The sequence below is a fragment of the Coregonus clupeaformis genome, chromosome 18 (genome assembly GCF_020615455.1).
Source record: "Coregonus clupeaformis isolate EN_2021a chromosome 18, ASM2061545v1, whole genome shotgun sequence".
Lineage (NCBI taxonomy): Eukaryota > Metazoa > Chordata > Actinopteri > Salmoniformes > Salmonidae > Coregonus > Coregonus clupeaformis.
Genome location: NC_059209.1, coordinates 48,788,090 through 48,810,401, shown reverse-complemented (window position 1 = coordinate 48,810,401; position 22,312 = coordinate 48,788,090).

Sequence of the window (22,312 nt, the reverse complement as noted above, 5' to 3'; positions counted from 1 at the left end):
AACACTCCCAAAACACGTGCACATCTTTCATAAACATACACACGCACGCATGCACACACACACACACACACACACACACACACACACACACACACACACACACTTGGCACATAAATATAAACTATAAATACTAAGTTAACACCCAAAAACACTCTATCATGTTTCAACAACAGCAACCCACCCAGAATATAATAAACACACTCATCTTTGAGAATTGACAATGAATCGTAAAAGGAGGCCCAAGGCAGCTGGGTATCTAAATGTTTTGTTGCGGAAATCAGTGTGTTATCGAGAGAGGGACACAAAGAGAAATGTGGTTAATGTGAATAATTATACTGTAAGGGCTGAAAAAGCAAAATGGCTGCCTCTCACAAAGAGCCTCTTTTATCAATGGTGCAGATCCAGCGTTTACACTAGGAGGAAAAAAGGGCCACATCATGATGCTCACCGCACGCGCACACACACACACACACACACACGCACGCACGCACGCACGCGCGCGCACATGCACAGTCCAGAGCCATGGTAGCTTTTGCATTTGTTGCACTCCCTCTCTCAGATCCTTTCTATCTCTCTGTCCCTTTAGCCCAGGCTGGCTGAAGCAGTACTGAATGAGCTAGGAAGGATGAGAAGATCTACATGTAGGAGATGCTCCCCAGACCCCATACTTCACTTAGCCTTAACCAGAGGTGAGGGCTGCCTACTGAGCACCCAAACAGGGCACGACAAGCCCATTACCTACCTGTCCTCCCCTGTCTCCTCACCCAATGGTTCTGGAAGGCCCACAGTCTAGTGGACAGGTGGTGTTATAGACAAGGTGACACCCAGAAACATTAGAATAGAAGTAACCTTCCCATGGCTGTGGAAGCAGCTCTCTGTGGTGATATACTGTAGGTAGGCTATGTCAAGATGTAGATGGTGTGCAATGGCTAGAGTGTGTCGCCATGCATATACATGCTCCTAGATGTGAACGAGAGAGACACATAGCTAAGCTTTTAACAACTTAGCACAGCAGTTGTGATTCTCATCTTGATATTAGAATAGGTTGATGTCCAGACCATTTTCTAATATTTTCCAGTTTCTTTCTCTTTGAAAAAGCTTTTATGAAAATGTTTCCGTCTGGAATATGATCTCTCTCTACTTCGGTTGTTTAGTAGATGGTGTATGACTGTTGTAGCAACCCTGGTGTATTTTCTCTCCAGAAGAGAGAAAAACTGCTTAAATAAACATGTGCGCCTGCGTGTGTGCGTGCTTGCCCCTATGTGTATGTCTGTATGCTGGAGCAATGTGCAACGAGTTAAGTCCTGGCAGCCTCTCCACATGCATAAGTTTGATTCATACATACAGTGGTGCTCCAAGAGGCTGGCTCTCTCTCCAGGCACCGCCAAGGATGACTCACTTTAGCACTCGGCCCATCTAGTGAAGGAGACTCTGACACTCCTGTCAGATACATAGAAGATAGACAGTACTGCGAGTGGACAGTGACAGTGACACACTTCTCCTGTGTGTGCGTGTGCTTCTGCGGGGGCTTCAAATACGCTTCTTTGACTTGTTTTGTTTTGTTTCTGTGGATCACCAAGCGGAGCTAGCTCCCAGGAAACAGCAGACTCTCTCGCTCTCTCTCTTGGCTGTTGTGGATGACTGCTGGGCTGTGCCTCCGTGTGTGGGAGAGAGCGAGAAGAGGAGGCGAGGATGGATTTGGCACGTGGCCGGACGCCCCACTGTTTGGAATGTCTCACGCCAAGACTCTTTTAATTAGGCTGATCAAGTGTTTTATGGGAATTGGACCCACGCTCCATGCCATTAACACATCCTCAAGCACTACTCCCACTCCTTTTCTCCTTCTCTCAATCTCTCTTCTGTCTAGTTTGTCCTCTTTATCTTCCTTGTTTTCTTGTTATCCCTGTTGCCCCACCACCCTTTCTCTAATTTTCTCTTATTTTTTTTCTTTATCTACCTCTTGTATATCCATCAACATGCATGGAAAACTTCAATGGTCAAAACATAATTTTGCTTCCACTTAGTAAGCATGGGGCATTATCATGTTATTCATTGCTCCCATATTCTGTACTTGTGCTATTTCCCCTGCCCCTCTGACCGTGAGGCATGTGAGTGATTATTTCATTGTTGATCTAAGATGAACCCTCCTTTTGCTCTATATTTAAAGTCAATATGTATGAATATGTATTGAATAATACTTTACATTGCCATAACAACTCATACATTAGCCTAATTTTTGTGATAAGGTGAATTGTGTTCTTCAATTTTGACAGCGGAATAATGTTGATTGGACACACGGAAACTTGAGCAGGGAATTACAAATGGGCCTGCACAAGAAAATGACAGTTTGGGATTGTAATTTTCCTTATATTTGGGAACCACAATGCGTTTACATTTTTTCTCCTTTTTGGTGTTTTGAAAGAAAATAGCACCTGTGCTAGCGCCTCCTGGAGTGTGCTGTCTGTCAGTTGGATGTTGTGTGCTGCTGTTGTTCATCGTTCCCACGGCAACTGCCCTCTTTCTTTCTTAGGGGGCCCAGAAGCTTCTGGGTCGCATATTTTAGGCGTGGAATGTAACTCCCAGAAAAGGGAGAGAGGGGGCATAAAATAGCAACTGGAGCAGCTGAGCCCAGTGTGGAACCTTTGTGTGAGACCAAGCCTCTCTTTTGTCTTCGCTGCCTGTCTTTGTTGTTTCCTTGCTGTTGTTCACACATATAATGAAAAAAGGATCCACTTGATAGACCTCACATTATGTGTGGCGTTTGGGCCAAAACTTTAGTGACTGTTTCTTGGCAGACTCCGATGATGTTGCTGAGCCTTGAGCAGAGGGGGGTAAGTTATAGTGGGGGGAATCTGGAACCAGTGCGGAGAGTGGGCCAGAAGTTGAAAGTGTGTACTGTTGTTCCATGAAGGGCATGTGTACCTTACAGCCAGTCCAGTCCGGTGGCTGCTCTCTGCTGACTCCTGCAGCATGGAGAGTGATTTGCCATGGCCTGTCTGCCACTCATAACTGGAGCTTCAATGTCCAGCTTGCCTGAGTATAGTATTCCTGGGAATAGTTTATTGTATCTCTGAACAACTAAAAAGTTAATAGTAGGTCCGAATAGACATGTTAAATAACAAAAAAAGCTGTTACATTTATATAATTGCAGACTGATGCTGTAAAATGTCACAAGTGATTGGGTGTGAATTTCTTCTTCTTTTATTCTTTCATTATTTGTTCAAATGAGATCAGTAATAGTTTCTGAATTCGTAACGAGGCAAGTCATAAGAAAAGGTTTATATCAAAGCTGTTGCCTGCTGCAGTTATTGTAAACACAAACCATTAGAGTGCATTTAGGGACTTCATGAAAAGGTTTGTTATGCATTGTGAAAAGTAATTTCAGGGTTAATGGTTTCAAATAAAAAGCCACAGGGTTTAAACAGAAATAATAATCACACACACACACACACACACACACACACACACACACACACACACACACACACACACACACACACACACACACACACACAATATTACATTTCTTCTGTCTTTTGTTACTGTACTAGATGCAGTGTAAATACTCAGAGAGAGAGGGCTACCAGATAGAGCAGTTTGGAGGGAGTTAAAGGAGCATGACTCATCCTTCATCGTCAACATAGAGACTGTTTCCTCTTCCGTCTGGGTCTGATCCTCAACTTTAATGTTCCTACAAGTTGGCCACGATAAAATTGTCACATGTTACAGAAAACAAGGGTCTGTGAGATTTATGGGGCAGCGGGAACATCATTTTCTTTCAAGTGGTATTATGGCAAGAGACACATAGAGGTCGTAACTCATCAACAGTGTGGACCCCCCAGCCCCCCGGGCCCCCGAGACCCCGCCTCCCCCATCTCCACACCCTCTAGTAGTGAAATAAGTTCAACCTTCTCATTACAAGCCTAGCTCTCCCCTGAGAGCACTGGAGATGAGATCCTGAGCATTAAACATCCCCACCTCACGGTCCACTGCCCAGGTCCAGGTCCTGCCATGAAATACAACCCCAGAGAGGTCACAGTGATTGACCTCAGTCGAAAAAATCCAAGAGTGAAGCATGCTCAGACTGTTCCACAGCTATCCCTATATCTGATCATGTAGCCACCAGACTATTGCAGTCTTTATAAATGTATTTTATATCTAGTGCCTGCACTGCACTAGGGGTCATGTACTGGGGCTATTCTAGTGAGCATTTAAGCTAGGCTATGATAGGCTAGGCTATATTTGGAACTCTGTGTTTTAACATACTGTATCTGTAATTGCTTCTTTAAAAGCTGGATAATTGTGGTATAATTGTGGTATTTAGATAGTTTAGGTATTGTACTGTATGTGAGGCTGTGTTTCTATTGGGCATGGCCTTGTCTCAGCACATAATCCTCCCCTGGTACAATGTTTATGTCTCAGCTCCTGCTGAGCTCACTGAACATCTACTGAACATGCATCCAGTCAAATACTGCATACTGGATATGTCCACATATGGAGAACAAAGCAGGTAGGGAGACGTAGTCCCGGAGTTGAATGTCTGGGTGTGTCATAAAGAAACTATTTGCATGTTCATCTGTCACCAATTCTCTCCCTTGTGAGTCTGTCCACAGTGTGTGGAGTGGAGGCCCAGTAAGCTAGACTATGTCTGAGCACCGTCTAAAAACTACCTCTAGCTCTGGATGTAAACACTGCATCGGAAATGGTTTCCAGGCCCTTTTCTCTCCTTTATTATGATGTAGAAGAACAATTTACATGCAGTTGTTGTCAGCTGTAGCCAAAAGAGAGATCCTCTGCCTCTGATAGTTGGGTTACTGCCAGACTGAGCAAAACATAGATAGTGTGTTGAAAGTAATCACATCAAATCAAATCAAGCTTTATTTATACTGCACATTTCAGACATGGAATGCAACGCAATGCGCTTTACAGGAAAAAAAACTAATAAAAACAATGAAAATAAAAGCTGAAATATTTACTACACAACAAACATAAGATACAAATCTAAAGAATGACACAAACTGAACAACTAAAAAGCACCCTGAGGAAAAGCAAAGCTAAAAAGATTTGTTTTAAGATCTCTTTTAAATATGTCCACAGTTTCAGCCCCCCTCAGGTTCTATGGCAGGCTATTCCAGAGGCTTAGTTAAAAGGCCAGTGCCAGAGGACCTGAGGGACTTACTGGGGACATAACTTAAAAGCATGTCTGACATGTATTGGGGTGCACAATCGTGGATTGATTTAAAAACCAATAGAAGAATCTTAAAATTAATTCTAAAACTCACAGGCAGCCAGTGCAGAGACCTTAAAACCGATGTAATGTGTGCTCTCCATCTGGTCTTGGTCAGTACCCATGCTGCAGCATTCTGTATGTTTTGCAGTTGACCAATGGCTTTCTTGGGTAGACCAGACAGGAGAGCATTACAGTAGTCAAGCCTGCTTGTAATAAAACCATGGATGAGTCTCTGTATCAGCCTGAGAGAGAAACAGCTGCACCTTGGCAATGTTCCTCAGGTGGTAAAAGCTATTTTGGTCATATTCCTAATGTGTGATTCGAAATTTAGTTCAGAATCTAAAATAACACCTAGGTTTTTTCCTGGTGTTTTATCATTATTGCCCGTGAATTAAAATGTGCGGCTAGATTCTCTCTCTGTGCTTTGGCTCCAACAATAAGTACCTCGGTCTTGTCTTGATTTAGCTGGAGGAAGTTGTGAGCCATCCAAGTATTTAAATCACTAATACAGTCTAATAATTTATCCGTGGAGTTAAAATCCTCTGGAGCCACAGAAATGTAAAGTTGTGTTTCGTCTGCGTAGCAGTGAAAATCAATGCTGTGCTTTCTGATAAAACTGCCAAGGGGTAACATATACTGTAGAAATGGAACAGTACAGGACCCAAAATTGAACCTTGTGGAAAGCCACGTGACATGTATTTTCTCTGAGTTATGTTCACCAAGGGTGACGAAAAAACTCTTGACCGGTTAAATAGGTCCTAAACCAATTTAGAACTGGACCCACCTCTCCAGTCTGTCCAGAAGGACATCATGGTGTACTGTGTCGAATGCAGCACTTCAATCTAAGAGTACAAGGACAGAGAGATGTTGGGCATCTGTGTTGGCTCTAAAATCATTTACCACTGTAACTAGGGCTGTCTCTGTGCTGTGGTGGGCACCAAAACCAGATTGATAATTTTTTTTTAATACAGTTGGCACCAATTTCTCCAGAATTTTGCTTAAGAATGGAAGGTTGGAGATTGGCCGAAAATTGTTAAGAGCTGAAGAATCTAGATTACTTTTCTTCAGAAGGGGTTTCACCATAGCAGTTTTTAGTGCAGTGGGGAAAGTGCCTGTGAACATGGAGTGATTAACAATAGCTTGCACTTCTTCAGATATGCAATTAAAAACTGTTTTGAAGAAGGTGGTGGGGATTGGATCGAGAAGGCAGGTAGAAGGCTTAAGTTGTGATATAACTTTCCTGAGCATGTCTGTGTCAACCAGGGAAAGTAAATCCATAGTGACTTTGCTTGGTAGGCTAGGGCACATATCATCAAACTTCTCAACAGGTCTTGCTTGACTGATACCCAACCTATTGTTGGTTATCTTATCTCTGAAATATGCCGCAAACGTATCACATTTAGATGTGGAGGAAAGTTCAGTAGGTTTGCAGGGGTAGGATAGGCCATCAATGGTCGAGAAGAGCACTCTCGAATTATTCTGATTAATAGTGATCAGGTTAGAAAAATATTTTATAATTGCCTTGTTATATATGCCAAGTTGCTCTCTCAGAATATCATAATGGACCTGCAACTTTGACTTTCTCCACTTCCGCTCTGCCTTTCTGTAATTTCTTAAATGTATTAGTTTCCTCACTCATCCAAAGGGCTCTCCATTTGGATGTGGCTTTTTTCAACTTTACTGGAGCTGTGGCATCAATGGTTGCCCTTAATTTGCTATTAAAGTGATCAACTAAATCATCACAAGAGGAAGGCAGAATAGGTGGTGGAGTATTGGTCATACACTCAATAAAATCTGTAGCAATTTAAGAGGTAAGATTGCGTTTCTTAATAATGTGTTTAATATTGCCCTGTGCTATGGGCAACAAGGTAGTAAAAAATACACAATGGTGATCAGACAAAGCAACATCAGAAATAGAGGATACGTCAATAGAAAGCCCCTTGGTAATAACCAGGTCCAGAGTATGGCCGCGGTTATGGGTGGGGCCAGCAACATGTTTGATAAAGTCCATAGAGCTCAAAAGATTCATAAATTCAATGGCCTTGAAGTCAGTCTCTTTGTCAACATGAATATTAAAATCGTCCCAACACAATGATTTTAACATAGTTCTCAAGGACAATAGACAATAGTTAAATCAGTAAAGAAAGTGGGGCAGTGCTTTGGTGGCCTATACAGGGTTATGGCCAGCGTTGGTGGCTGACATTTAAACAGTATAGCATGATGCTCAAAAGACCCAAAGTCGCTAAACAAAAAATCCTTACAGCTGAGAGCATCAGTAAAAATAAAGGCTGTCCCCCCACCCTTTTTCCCTTTTCTGATAGAGCATGAAAAGCTGTAGTCCAGGGGTGAGGCTTCAATAAGAACGGCACTACAGTCTGATGACAGCCATGCGTCAGTGAGAAACATGCAATCAACTTCGCGCTCAGTAATGAGATCATTCATGAGAAAGGTTTTACTTGTGATTGCTCTAACATTTAAAAGCGCCATATTCAAAGAGTGTGGGGGCTCTGCCCCTGGGGTATCTGCCTCTAGGTAACCAATGAAATAACAACAATTATTAACCGTTACAACCACGTTTTCTGACAGTCTCCAATCTATCAGAATGGTAGAAGATGACAGTTTGTATAAACTCACTATAAGGCGGAGTTAAAGGAACATCAATTAGGTTACCCACAATAACCACAGTGCCATTTCTACAGCAGTTTATATGCTTTCCAAGTCCTATGTTCCTTATTCTGACATGGAGAACTGGAGCACTAACAGACTCTGTCCGTCAGTCTCTAAAACAGTTTGTGATTTTTCTGTAAATAATCCTGGAAACCCAGCGGTTAGGGAGGATCCTGTCTCTTTTAAAAAGTGCTGGTTGCTCCCACAGCAAACAAAAAGAGACATTCCTGTCGTTGCAAAGTATCTTCAGGTACTCGTTCAGGGCAAAGAGTCGGCTGAAACCTTTCGAACCCCTTCGGAGGTGGCCAGAGATCATTATTCTCTTCCCTGTGCTAGCGAGGGTGTTTAAAACGTTTTTGTAGTCCTCCCTCAGATCGCCTAAATTGAAGGTTGTTAAAACGTGAGTGTCAATATTGGAGTAGTTGGCCAGAACCGTGGGCAGGAGGGAGTTGATTTACATTTACATTTTAGTCATTTAGCAGACGCTCTTATCCAGAGCGACTTACATTATTTTATTTTTATACCCCCCGTGGGAATCGAACCCACAACCCTGGCGTTGCAAACGCCATGCTCTACCAACTGAGCTACATCCCTGCCGGCCTTTCCCTCCCCTACCCTGGACAACGCTGGGCCAATTGTGCGCCACCCCATGGGTCTCCCGGTCGCGGCCGGCTATGACAGAGCCTGGATTCGAACCAGGATCTCTAGTGACACAGCTAGCACTGCGATGCAGTGCCTTAGACCACTGCGCCACTCGGGAGACTTATGTCACCTTGGTCGGTCCACAGATCGTGGGCAGGCCAAAATCTCTCACCATCAAGCTGCCCACAATGATGGTGGTCGTGATGGAATCCAATGAGGAAGCGAATTGCTGAACTGTGGTGGCCATGGGGGAGGGTGCCAATGGGCGGCCACCGGCTGTTGGTATACACCCAGGATCCGTGCTGACTCCCGGGGCTGGTAGGTCCGTCTCAAGTGGGGCAAAGCTGTTTTATAGCTGGATTGGATCTTCTCGGATAGGTGCAGGGTGGCAAGACTACCTCCCCGATTTCCTACACCTTGCGAGTGTCCAGTCTCTCATGGGCTGCGGAGTTGAGCTTAACATCTGTCCATTGGATTGGGACAGATCAACGCTGCCCAAGTCATCGACAGCTTTGCTATAGGAGGCATTTAAAACTGAGATTCGGTTTGCCTGGGTTACGGCAAAGCTACTTATAAAGCAGGTTATCATTTTCTCGCAGCTGAGCTAACATCTCTTCCCTAAGCTGCTTGATGGTGGTGCATTTACGTATATGCCGGGAGTCTAATTTGCCACAGATACAAAAGAACAAACATGGGAAGCGTACTGAACGTGAGAGACAATCAATAACACCTAAGGACTGATGAACACAGAGGGCTAAATAAAGGGGAAGTAATTAGGGAAGTGATGAAGTCCAGCTGTGCCTAATGATGAGGCGCAGGTGTGCGTAATGAAGGTTGCCAGGTGTGCGTAATGAAGTTTGCCAGGTGTGCGTAATGATGGGTTGCCAGGACCGGTGGTTAGTAAACCGTCGACGTCAAGTGCCGGAGCGGTAGAGCGGGAGTAGACGTGACATGTCCATTTTCCAGTTCCACCTTATCTTCATTGTGTGATTGTGTGGAAAACATCTCACACCTGACGCATTAGTGCCCAGCCGTTGATCAAAACACCGGTGGGCTAGCACTGCTAGCGTTAGCCTGTTCCGTTTTCATGATGGCTAGCAGCTAACTGCTACTTAACAGGAATCCAGGACACAAACTTGCGGTCCCAGCCTTAAAGGCTGACCACGTCGCAGAATTCGTAGCAATACAAACTTTAGCTATGATTTAAAAATGATTTAATTACAACGATTTCATAAAAACAACAAACCGAGTGTGGACAGTACACTGTTCTGTTGCACACTTTGATGACGTCTGTTGCGTGATGACATCTCACAGGAGGTGAGTAATGATTAACTAGGCTATTGAATCACCAAGCCTTATTATACATAATTTATTATACATAATTTAGATACATACCTCCTCTGTCAGTCCACTGCCCATCCTATGCATTCAACAGAGGTCAGCAACAGTCTTCCAATGGCTTCATGAATCCACACTGAAATACTGAAATAAAAGTAGGCTCAGTCTGTAGCTCTTATTGGCATAATCCACAATACAAAATAATGTTTATTTGTAACATTTAGCTAGCTAGCTTGTAAAGTGGTTAAAGTAGACTTGTTTTTTCCAGTCTAGCTAGCTAGCTTACAAACGGTGTACAAATTCTAATAGAACTTTATCTGTCTAGCCAATAGTTTACCATATCACTTTGGCTTCATATATTTGAATTAAATAATCAACTTTGCGTACCTTAATAAATTGAATAATAATGTGCTTATTGGTAGGCTATTTGCAAGTTTAACCACAGTCCTCTTGAGTCATCAAGCTGGAATGGCAGTTAGTGTTGGGGAGCCGACTCCAAAATAATAGATTCCTTGACTCCTTGCCAGTCGACTCCCAGTGTCGACTCGCATTTCTGGGTGTCAACCTTCGATTCTGCTAGGAAGCGACTCCTTTACTCCTAAGATTCAGTATTTATGCAATGGAGGAAACTATTTGCCGTAGTCTACTTCGACAACACAAACTATCGCATCTTTCACAGCAAAGAAAGAGCGAGCTAGCGATGGAGAGTGAGAGATGGGAGGGGCACAGCCAGGCATAGGTAGGCATGTACAGTTGAAGTCGGAAGTTTACATACACTTAGGTTGGAGTCATTAAAACTCGTTTTTCAACCACTCCACAAATGTTTTGTTAACAAACTATAGTTTTGGCAAGTTGGTTAGGACATCTACTTTGTGCATGACACAAGTAATTTTTCCAACAATTGTTTACAGACAGATTATTTCACTTATAATTCACTGTATCACAATTCCAGTGGGTCAGAAGTTTACATACACTAAGTTGACTATGCCTTTAAACAGCTTGAAAAATTCCAGAAAATGATGTCATGGCTTTAGAAGCTTCTGATAGGCTAATTGACATCATTTGAGTCAATTGGAGGTGTACCTGTGGATGTATTTCAAGGCCTACCTTCAAACTCAGTGCCTCTTTGCTTGACATCATTGGGAAATCCAAAGAAATCAGCCAAAACCTCAGAAAATAAATTGTAGACCTCCACAAGTCGGGTTCATCCTTGGGAGCAATTTCCAAACGCCTGAAGGTACCACGTTCATCTGTACAAACAATAGTACGCAAGTATAAACACCATGGGACCACACAGCCGTCATACCACTCAGGAAGGAGACGCATTCTGTCTCGTAGAGATTAACGTACTTTGGTGCGAAAAGTGCAAATCAATCCCAGAACAACAGCAAAGGACCTTCTGAAGATGCTGGAGGAAACAGGTACAAAAGTATCTATATCCACAGTAAAACAAGTCCTATATCGACATAGTCTTAAAGGCCGCTCAGCAAGGAAGAAGCCACTGCTCCAAAACCGTCATAAAAAAGACAGACTACGGTTTGCAACTGCACATGGGGACAAAGATCGTACTTTTTGGGGAAATGTCCTCTGGTCTGATGAAACAAATAGAACTGTTTGGCCATAATGACCATCGTTATGTTTGGAGGAAAAAGGGGGAGCTTGCATGCCGAAGAACACCATCCCAACCGTGAAGCACGGGGGTGGCAGCATCATGCTGTGGGGGTGCTTTGCTGCTGGAGGGACTGGTGCACTTCACAAAATAGATGGCATCATGAGGAAGGAAAATTATGTGGATATATTGAAGCAACATCTCAAGACATCAGTCAGGAAGTTAAAGCTTGGTCTCAAATGGGTCTTCCAAATGGACAATGACCCCAAGCATACTTCCAAAGTTGTGGCAAAGTGGCTTAAGGACAACAAAGTCAAGGTATTGGAGTGGCCATCACAAAGCCCTGATCAATCCTATAGAAAATGTGTGGGCAGAACTGAAACAGCGTGTGCGAGCAAGGAGGCCTACAAATCTGACTCAGTTACACCAGCTCTGTCAGGAGGAATGGGCCAAAATTCACCCAACTTATTGTGGGAAGCTGGTGGAAAGCTACCCGAAACGTTTGACCCAAGTTAAACATGGTAGCTCTCCACGAACAGGGTTGGAGAGCCCTGTCCTAGGCAATCGATCGCAAAGCAGTATCCCCACTAAACCTTTTGGAAATGGCAAGTTCACTTTCTCATCCATAAACACAGTCAAGTGCAAATAAGGTTCAGCAGCTCAAATCAGCAGGCTGGGGGGCATTGTTATTAGGAAGGACATCTACCAAGGATCGTTGAAATAATGATTATGATCACACTTCATCAATTTAAATATTATGGGGAGACCTATACATTTGGCAGCCAAGCACGAGTTATCAGTGTAGCCTATTATTGTCTAGACATGAGGTTGAAATATCTTCATGCCTACAATAAAAACCTCCAGGCTTCCGTCATAAGAGTCAATACTTGTTGAACAAATGTGTAATTACAGGGGGCTGTTTTGAAAAACGAATCCTGTGTGAATCGTCCTCTGGAAAAATGCACATGCTTCGATAATAATTACAAAACCAACGTCTCTAGTAATACCCGTCCGAATAGGGCTGTAACATGGCATGCTTATCAGCGTAGAGTGCGCCGCATCATCCCATGGGATCCATCAAGGCGGCACACAGCAGAAATATTCTAGTTCCTACACATCACCTTCTATATTCAAACAATATAGGCCTTTTATAGGCTAAATTCATGAGCAAATGGGTCTCATCATGCTCATGTCAGACCTCTAGAACGCAAATATAGTCTTCCTAGTAGGACTCTGCAATAATGAGGTGGTGTGTACGCGTATGCGCATTCTATTTCAGCATTTTTTGGGAGTCGAGCAAGAGTCAACTCCTTTTGACTCCAACCACAAGGGTCAAGTCGACTCCAAAAATCATGGAGTCGTGCACCATTTATGGCAGTTGATATTCTTTTATCGAAATGGCAGTTTACATTTTAATTGACCAAAAGGTTCTATATATAACTTTTTTTTTTAATCTAAGAGTGTTTGCTTTTATTAAACACATTATATCCTCTCGCTTCTTGCTAGCCTTTAGTTTGCAGCAGCACAGGTTTGTGTGAACCTTGCTGTTTGCCACTCCAACCTCTGCAACAATGTTGCAAAATACGAATTTGATCTCCCCTTGCCATAGAGAGTTAACGGTGTCGGCTTCAGCTAGCCATTTTTCTGATCAGGCGAAATCATGCAGCAGCATTATTAATATGGATCTAAATGTCAATGCAAAACAGTTTGATGTGACTGGGTTAACTTTTGTTAGCTGATGTTTGTTAAAATCCACATTACACTCTGGTGTATGAATAGAACCCTCAAAGTTATTTGGCTTCACTGGGTACAGTGGGGAAAAAAAGTATTTAGTCAGCCACCAATTGTGCAAGTTCTCCCACATAAAAAGATGAGAGAGGCCTGTAATTTTCATCATAGGTACACGTCAAATATGACAGACAAATTGAGGAAAAAAATTCCAGAAAATCACATTGTAGGATTTTTAATGAATTTATTTGCAAATTAGGGTGGAAAATAAGTATTTGGTCACCTACAAACAAGCAAGATTTCTGGCTCTCACAGACCTGTGACTTCTTCTTTAAGAGGCTCCTCTGTCCTCCACTCGTTACCTGTATTAATGGCACCTGTTTGAACTTGTTATCAGTATAAAAGACACCTGTCCACAACCTCAAACAGTCACACTCCAAACTCCACTATGGCCAAGACCAAAGAGCTGTCAAAGGACACCAGAAACAAAATTGTAGACCTGCACCAGGCTGGGAAGACTGAATCTGCAATAGGTAAGCAGCTTGGTTTGAAGAAATCAACTGTGGGAGCAATTATTAGGAAATGGAAGACATACAAGACCACTGATAATCTCCCTCGATCTGGGGCTCCACGCAAGATCTCACCCTGTGGGGTCAAAATGATAACAAGAACGGTGAGCAAAAATCCCAGAACCACACGGGGGGGACCTAGTGAATGACCTGCAGAGAGCTGGGACCAAAGTAACAAAGCCTACCATCAGTAACACACTACGCCGCCAGGGACTCAAATCCTGCAGTGCAAGACGTGTCCCCCCTGCTTAAGCCAGTACATGTCCAGGCCCATCTGAAGTTTGCTAGAGTGCATTTGGATGATCCAGAAGAGTATTGGGAGAATGTCATATGGTCAGATGAAACCAAAATATAACTTTTTGGTAAAAACTCAACTCGTCGTGTTTAGAGGACAAAGAATGCTGAGTTGCATCCAAAGAACACCATACCTACTGTGAAGCATGGGGGTGGAAACATCAAGCTTTGGGGCTGTTTTTCTGCAAAGGGACCAGGACGACTGATCCGTGTAAAGGAAAGAATGAATGGGGCCATGTATCGTGAGATTTTGAGTGAAAACCTCCTTCCACCAGCAAGGGCATTGAAGATGAAACGTGGCTGGGTCTTTCAGCATGACAATGATACCAAACACACCGCCCGGGCAACGAAGGAGTGGCTTCGTAAGAAGCATTTCAAGGTCCTGGAGTGGCCTAGCCAGTCTCCAGATCTCAACCCCATAGACAATCTTTGGAGGGAGTTGAAAGTCTGTGTTGCCCAGCGACAGCCCCAAAACATCACTGCTCTAGAGGAGATCTGCATGGAGGAATGGGCCAAAATACCAGCAACAGTGTGTGAAAACCTTGTGAAGACTTACAGAAAACGTTTGACCTGTGTCATTGCCAACAAAGGGTATATAACAAAGTATTGAGAAACTTTTGTTATTGACCAAATACTTATTTTCCACCATAATTCGCAAATAAATTCATAAAAAATCCTACAATGTGATTTTCTGGATTTTTTTTTCTCATTTTGTCTGTCATAGTTGACATGTACCTATGATGAAAATTACAGGCCTCTCTCATGTTTTTAAGTGGGAGAACTTGCACAATTGGTGGCTGACTAAATACTTTTTTTCCCCACTGTATATACAGTATGTACAACCATTTTTAGTAAAGGGTTCTTTAATCTCGTTCGAATAACTAAAAGTTCTATATAGAACCCCAATGGAGCCTTTTTTCTAAGAGTGTAGCATGCAGGAGAACCCTCCCTGGAAGCACGAGAACAGCCTAACCATATCACACTGCTCCTTAAAGGGACTGGCAGTACTAGTGAGCATAAGACAGGGCACTTTGTTTAGTGGTGATGATGTGCTTCAATGATATCAGGTGCTCGTCCACTCTTGGATATGTTACATTGTTGGTGAATGTAAAGAAAATATGGTGTCTGCATGGTTGTACTATATGTGTGAAATGTTTTTCTGTTTGTGTGCTTGCTTGTGTGTTTGTGTGTGTGTGCTATGCGTGTGCTTGTGCATGTGCAATTGTGTGTGTGTGTCTGTGTGTGTGGTAAAAGTGGTAATGAAATTCAGTATTGATCAGAACAAAATAGACTTTATACATCATTCCTGCTCTCTATCAATCACAAATTGCTTAGTTTTCCAAAGCTGTTTGTTTTGGACGAGAGAGAAAAAAAGAAAGAAAGAAAACTCCAAGCAGAGCAATAATTACTGTGAGGAGATTGTTTTTAAAATCTTTCCTTTACTCCATTTTCATGCAGTAACAAGCTTATGTGTCCAAGACAATGTCCGTTGAATGAGCTGCTTAATTTGAAATTGATTGCGGTTCATTTTGGATTGGAGAACACTCTTTTTCTCCAAGAGACTAGGGATTTAAACTTGGATAAAAACAAGACCGGACAGGGTAAGACAACAAGTCCAAATCTATGAATGAACAGAACCATTGACGCAGAGATAAAAACACATTATTTGCTCTCGAGCACCACACCTCCCAGTCCTTGAGATAGTGCCATCCTCTCCATTGTATCGTTTGGTAGATGTTAGAAAAAACCTTTGGGGTGGATACAGACAAAAAGTAAAGAAAATAAACACAGGACGTGGTAACCTGACACAGGAAACCCAGTGAATGCTGGGAGTGAGCGGTGAACCGCACTTCCTCTATGACAGCACAATGGTGAGCGGTGGCCCCAGATTCCTAAATGAGGCTGTAGTCGTGGGACAAGGAAGGGCAGCCTGTGTCCTCCAGTCCTGGGCCGATAACGGCATTCTCACACGGAGAGATGGAGGGGGCAAACTGTTCCACTTTCTCCCCACCCCTCACTCCCTCTCTGTCATATTTTCATGGTAGCTATTTCATTGTATCTGTGGCTGTATGTCACGATCGTCGTTAAGAGAGGAGGACCAAGGCGCAGCGTGATGAACGAACATGTTTATTTATCATTAGCGATAAACACGGACAGTAAACAAAAACGTCCTAGGTAACAACTCCTCCAAGCCACAGCTGACACTCGTTGCCTGATTGGGAGTCACTCAGGCCACATAGTAAACAAACTAGAACTCGTGATCTCAACATGTCCCAGAGCCAGGGTTACAGTACCTCGCCTCATTGAGCAAAACAGGGGAGGGCTGGGTGGGCATTCCTCCTCGGCGGCGGTTCTGGCTCCGGCCTGCCCACCACCCTCCAATAAACCCCCCATAGCGCCCTGGTCCGGTCTGGCCCCGCTGGCTGGAGCTGAACTGGACGTAGCAGGAGCGGTTAGCTTCAGCTCCGTAGTGGAGCAGTTGACCGGTACCTTACCAGGCACCGGTGACCCAGGCACGGGTTGTGCTGGACTGACGACGCGCACCCCCTGGCTTGGTGCGTGGAGCGGAACGGGCCGGACCGGGCTGACGACTCGCACCCCTGGCTTGGTGCGTGGAGTAGGAACGGGCTGAACCGGGCTGACGACTCGCACCCCTGGCTTGGTGCGTGGAGTAGGAACGGGCCGGACCGGGCTGACGATGCGCACCCCTGGCTTGGTGCGTGGAGTAGGAACAGGCCGGACCGGGCTGGCGACGCACACCGTAGGCTTGGTGCGAGGAGCAGGGACAGGCCGGACCGGGCTGGGGACGCACACCGTAGGCTTGGTGCGTGGAGTAGGAACAGGCCGGACCGGGCTGGCGACGCACCCCGTAGGCTTGGTGCGTGGAGCAGGGACAGGCCGGACCGGGCTGGCGATGCACACCGTAGGCTTGGTGCGAGGAGCAGGGACAGGCCGGACCGGGCTGGCGACGCACACCGTAGGCTTGGTGCGTGGAGCAGGGACAGGCCGGGCCGGGCTGTGGAGACGGATAGGAGACCTGGAGTGAAGAGCTGCCACAACCCGTCCTGGCTGAATGCCTACCTTCACACACTCTGTGTGAGGCATCAGCACAGGACGTACAGGGCTGTGTACCCGTACTGGCATAACAGCACGTGACACTGGCGCAGGATATCCGGGACCGAGGAGAGGCACTGGAGGCCACGAGCGCTGAGCCGGCACACTCCGTCCTGGCTGCATGCCCACCTTCGCACAACACGTGCGGGGTGCTCGCACAGGACGTACCAGACTATGCCGGACCACTCGTGGCACAGTACGCAGCTCCGCATACCCCCGGAACCTGACCAGTCTCATGCTGCCATGCCTGAGTACGGGAGTTGGCTCTGCTCTCCATCCAGGCTCCGCCAACCTGCCTTCTGGCCCCCCAAACCCGGTGGCCTCCTCTCCAAATCGCCCTGTGGCAGCCTCCTGCTGCCCAGCCGCCCATGCCGTGTGCCCCCCCCCCAATTTTTTTTTGGGGTTGCCTCTCGTCCGTCCGACGATGACACTGCTGACGCCACTGCTCCTCTCTCGCCAGGGCCTTAATCCTAGCCCATGGCCCTTTGCCCCCGAGCATGTCCTCCCAGGACCACGATTTGCCCACCTGGGCCATCGCCAACCTCTCCATCTCCTTTCCCGGCGCTTCCTCCCATGTCCAGTCTGCCTGCTCCTGGACACGCTGCTTGGTCCTTGTATGGTGGGTTCTTCTGTCACGATCGTCGTTAAGAGAGGAGGACCAAGGCGCAGCGTGATGAACGAACATGTTTATTTATCATTAGCGATAAACACGGACAGTAAACAAAAACGACTCGTAACGTCCTAGGTAACATAGACCAACACGGAACAAGAACCCACAAACACAAAGGGAAAAACAGACAGTTTAAATATGGCTCCCAATCAGAGACAACCAGCCACAGCTGACACTCGTTGCCTCTGATTGGGAGTCACTCAGGCCAACATAGAAATAAACAAACTAGAACTCCCAACATAGAAATACACCACATAGAAAGAACACACCCTGGCTCAACATATAGAGTCCCAGAGCCAGGGTGTTACACTGTACATTCTGTCAGGTGTAGGTGGATTGGTTACCCAAATTCTTGATTCGTTGAACCATTCGTTTGTGGACCAGCTTGTGGACAATATTACTACCATGGTGTGGTATAGGCTAATTGCTATCTCTCTTTTTAGTCTGAGTCATTAATCCAACACCTCTATTGAACAAACGTCAAATAAACTGTAAAAAGGGCTCAATCTTATTTTACTTTAACCAGATATTATTGGAGTGGTTGAATAGCCAGAGCAAATAGAAACAGTCAAATTATGCATTATCACAACAAATAAGATGTTGTGACTAAATCTCTGAACCATTGGTTGTTATCATCAGGCTGTTTTTTGTGCACCGTGTTCATGTGATGTCTTGTCTGTGGTGAAGCAGTTAGCAGTGGCGGAGGGATGGATAAAAGCCCTTCTCCCTCCCGTCAGACAGAAAATGAAAAGTAAATCTTCTCTGGTAGAGAGCGATTAATGAGGGGACTATTCAGACGTATTAATGTAAGTACTGTAATTGCACATAGCCAATGTTCTGAGATTATGCAAATGGAGCGCCCACCCACCGTGCAGGCCTAGTCTGTCAGAGTGGTGTTGTGTATCTTAATCCATTATGGAGGGCTCAGTCATTCATTGTGTTGGGTGTGTTGACTGCATTAAGCAGCCAGACTGTCAGTGTTCAGACCAGCGTATTAATGGTCTGTTGGTAATGATGGTCATCTGTTCTTCTTTTAGGTGATTGTGCATAGAGAACCTGAAAACTGCATAAACACCTCGCACTTATAGCAGTTTCCCCACAGATGGTGTATTTAGTTAGGCCTACTGCTTGGTCCTGACCCTGTAGTGTACAGTAGTGTTTTGGCCAGGCTGGTTCCTGTAGTTGTTCCCTGATAGATGAGGCTGTGTGTTAACTAACCAACCAGCCCATGTGGATCAGAAGCAGCAGCAGCAGCATTGTCCATTCAGCTCTATTATCGCTGGGCCACATTGCCTCCTGTCCCCGGGGCCCGCGTCAACTACCACTTCCTCCTAGGAAGGAAACAGTCCTTACCCACAGGGCAGTGTCACAGACCCAAATAGTTATACTTCAGCTCAAATATGCGAGAGCAAATATACCTACTGTCCTCAAACAAGAGTGATGATACCCACATGCTCTCACGAATGTAACACAAACACACTTACTAACGCATTCCACTTTCATTCATATAAACAAGCAAAGAATCACCTACTTGAGCAACATAAGCACTCAGACACACATGCACATGCAGACCCACACGCACAAGCACACACACACACACACACACACACACAGTGGGACTAGGATGGAGAGGGAGATCATTTGTCTCAATCTGCGGTGATGATAGTTGATCAGAGGCTAGAGGAGTGGAGTGGGAGCAGGTGGTGGGAGCGACCGTTGTAAAGAGCCCCACTAATCAGATCTGCAGCACAGAGCCAAGGGAGTCCAGTGCAGAGTGGAACCACCAACCACACACTCACACTGGGTCAGCTCCCTCCACCTGGGTCCCCAGCCAGACAATTAGACATAGGGGATGTCCTCCATCACCAATCAGAGACGTGGACACAGGGACCAGACCTGAGACAGAGCCGGGGATACACAACTTGAAACCTCACTATTTACCCTCATGACTGACATTTTTAACTCACCCTTCTACTAACGCCAATAGAATTTCAGACACTATTGTGTTCTTAAAATATGCTAAATGTTCAAGTAATAGGAGTATTCATAGGAAGTGTCATTATCTTGAATTTCTTTTTTCTTTAGAGTATTCTTATGATGTGACTGGTATTAGAGACCATAATGGCAATTATTCATCCAGTTTACAAAATGGTTTGAATCTCACTCTCGTTCCCTTGTACTGTTCTCTATTTCTCGATCACCCCTCCTCTCATGGCAACAATAGATGGTATTTATTTCTCATTCATATATATTGTATAGTGATACTGTTGGTGGTTGCCATGGCAACCTGGGAGTCTGACAATCTAATTTCTGGCCCTTGGATATTTTGTTTCTGTCCATCTCTGAGGAATTACCACTTTTCATTATGACCCCCCTCTCTTTCTCTCTCTCTCTCTCTCTCTCTCTCTCTGTCTCCTAAAATGTCAGATGTCCTCCATGTTGGAGAGAGGAAATATGTAAAAGAGGTGAGATCTATTCAGCAACCCCCTCTGTCCACCTATTGCACTCCACAATCATTATGTTCCTTTTAGTCGCTCCAAATAAAGGGGACGAGAGAAGAGGGGAGGGGAGAGAGGAACCTTGTGTCTGCTTTTCTTTAGAGGACATTTTAATATCTGCTTCTTTTTTTCTGTCCCTCTCTTTTATTTTCCTCAAAGCTTTCTTTTGTGTGGGAAATAGCTCCTTCAACTGATAGTGGAGTTGTGGTCTGTGTTGACTTTCTGAAAAGTCCTAGCCCACCATCACCACACCATTTCTCCTCCACTACCCCCTTTCCCCTCTCTCTCTCGCCCAGATTGATCCATGCAGGGTTCTATTCAGCTGCCTGGCCACTTCATTGATCCCAGCCTCTCTGCTGCGGTAAACATTTTACTCAGCTCACCTCCGCCTTGATCAATAGCCCTCCTTTAATAATGTATCTCATTGATTAGTTTGGCCTCTGAGTGAATTGATCAATTATTCTAATCGCTTTTATTGTGGTGTGGTGTTGAATGAGGACCAAACTGTTTTGGGTTAAACGTCTGGGCCTCTCCCTGAATGAAGAGAGTCTCAGAGTAAGGTCTGCCCATTGTCATATATTTAGAGAGTTGGGCCAATGCGGTTTCTGTCTGACTCTGAACGTTCCGAGAGTGCCTCTTTCTCCTCCATAGGTGTTGCTAAGTGATAATTGAGGCTTCCGCGTTGTGCTGTTTATTTCTGATAGTTTTCAAAACCTATGAAAGTAAAAAGCAGATATGGAATTTGTTGACACCACAACACAGTACCGTCTTGGATGCAAATTATCCCAAATGCTGATCAATAAAAATGTATGTTAAATTTGCTGCTCTGTTTTGCTTGTTTACAGCAGGTCATTTCATAGGGAACTGTCTGAGGAGCTCTCCTATTGTTACATCACCAACATGTAGAGAATAAAGCCGTCCGTTCTAAAACCTGGCTGAACTTAATCACATAATGAGAGACTTTCTCATGAATCCAATAGATTAGCAACTCTGGAGAACAAGATGAGACAGTAGTAAAGAATTGGTTTGGGAAGTAGAATTTGACGTTCTGTGGAGGGAATGGGATCACGTTAGCTTGTATTTTTCATTTCCACAGTATCAGTACATTCTGCGATTGGAGGGAAGTATATTGGGTGTTGTGTTAGCTGTTGTATTGGTGATGTGCGCTGATTACGCTGTATCTGCCCCCAGTGTCCTCTGTCCCCCTGATGGGCTTCAAGGGCATTGGCTATCAGTATTGCAGAGGTAGGGGCCCTCGCTCCACCCTGTGCATCTCATTACCACTCCTAATTATCTTGACCAATCCCTGTGGATGTGTATGTGTGTTTATGTCTGTTTATAGTACGCACACACACACACATCTCCACACAAGTGATTCAAATAAGGGATCGATAGACAGCCTATGTGTTCCTATCCCTGTGACTGGGAATATTTACGAGAGGCGCCAAAAATGGTACTTGAAATCAACAGGTTTTTCAGAGTGGGGGGAGGGAGGAGGGGGAGGGAAGGCGAGTGGATGTCTGTATGACCTTGTAGAGACACATCTGTCACAGAAGCCTCCTTACAGACCTGTGCTGCATGGCTAAAAGTGGGCCACTATGACACCAGAGGGACCAAGGAGAGACCAAGGCAGCAGCTCAAATACTAGAGGAACTCCCCCTCCTCCTTCGCTCTCTCTTTCATACACACAAACACATACAATCGTTCCCTGAAGATATCCTTTTGATCTGCCTGTGTTTGGGTAATGTTTAGTCGTTTCCCCTCTCCTCCCTCCAGACATACAGATGTAGGATCTTAATTTAAGCCAGTTTACTACAGCAGGAAAATTGACTGGATTATATTTAATTGTAGGGGTTGATACATTTTTCTTTAGGGCAAATCAAGTCTGAAATTTCAAAGTGGAAATTACAAACTTTGGAAGCCTTTTTAAAACTAAAATACACTACAAGTTTG